This window comes from Sinocyclocheilus grahami, unplaced genomic scaffold, assembly GCF_001515645.1.
Source record: "Sinocyclocheilus grahami isolate Dianchi unplaced genomic scaffold, SAMN03320097.WGS_v1.1 scaffold1802.1, whole genome shotgun sequence".
NCBI classification, from domain to species: domain Eukaryota; kingdom Metazoa; phylum Chordata; class Actinopteri; order Cypriniformes; family Cyprinidae; genus Sinocyclocheilus; species Sinocyclocheilus grahami.
The window spans coordinates 139121-139865 of record NW_015506981.1 but is presented as its reverse complement, the minus strand read 5'-3'; the positions used below and the strand labels follow the sequence as shown (position 1 = coordinate 139865).

Sequence of the window (745 nt, the reverse complement as noted above, 5' to 3'; positions counted from 1 at the left end):
CACACACACACACACACACACACACACACACGGAGCTCTGGGCCCTCCCTTCCCTGACTGTTATGTAATACTACAACAACAGCCGAGCTCTGGCTCTACTTCTTCCTGTTGACACCACAAATAACGTGCTTTACCACCGGCACAGACAACCTTTACGTGCAAATAAAGATGGACCGTACGATATCCCGTCAGACAGATAACCTATCAGTGCAAAAATAAGCAGCTACAGAGCACAAGACAGCATTTGTTCACAGGGTAAGTACCTACTTTATGTACAACACTGATCCTGGTCCCGAGTATTCGGCTCTTCTCCGTCCAGGGGAGCACTCACTCCTAACTACCTGTCCAGGGGCACTCTGCACCTCCCGTCATCTCGCCGACAAGGATGACCCCCCGTCGTAACCGAGCCACATTACTTTTGCCTGCACTATTTCTGATCGTTTCCAGCTCGGGTTGTTTAACCTCCTCCAGCCACTACTTCAAAAATTGCAGACTGACAACTCCACCTGCAGTAAGCCCCGCCCCGCATGCTTTGGGGCACGCCCATTTTGGGTGGTTGGCACGCCACGTAATCGCGCCCCAAACACGAGTGACGCAAGGGCACGTGGAGAAGAGAAACGAGACGGTCTGACGGGACGCGAAACATGAGAAGAGGAGGAGTGGCGAAGAGCATTTGGCTGTCCATGTGTTAGCTGTTTTGTAATCCTGACCGCTGACTATCTGTTGAGTCAAATACAGGAAGCAT

At 51.7% G+C, this 745-nt stretch overlaps 1 pseudogene; it reads right to left on the bottom strand.

Moving 5' to 3' along the window:
- Positions 1–745, bottom strand: part of LOC107572730 (CLOCK-interacting pacemaker-like) — a 17158-nt pseudogene that overhangs the window by 15560 nt on the left and 853 nt on the right.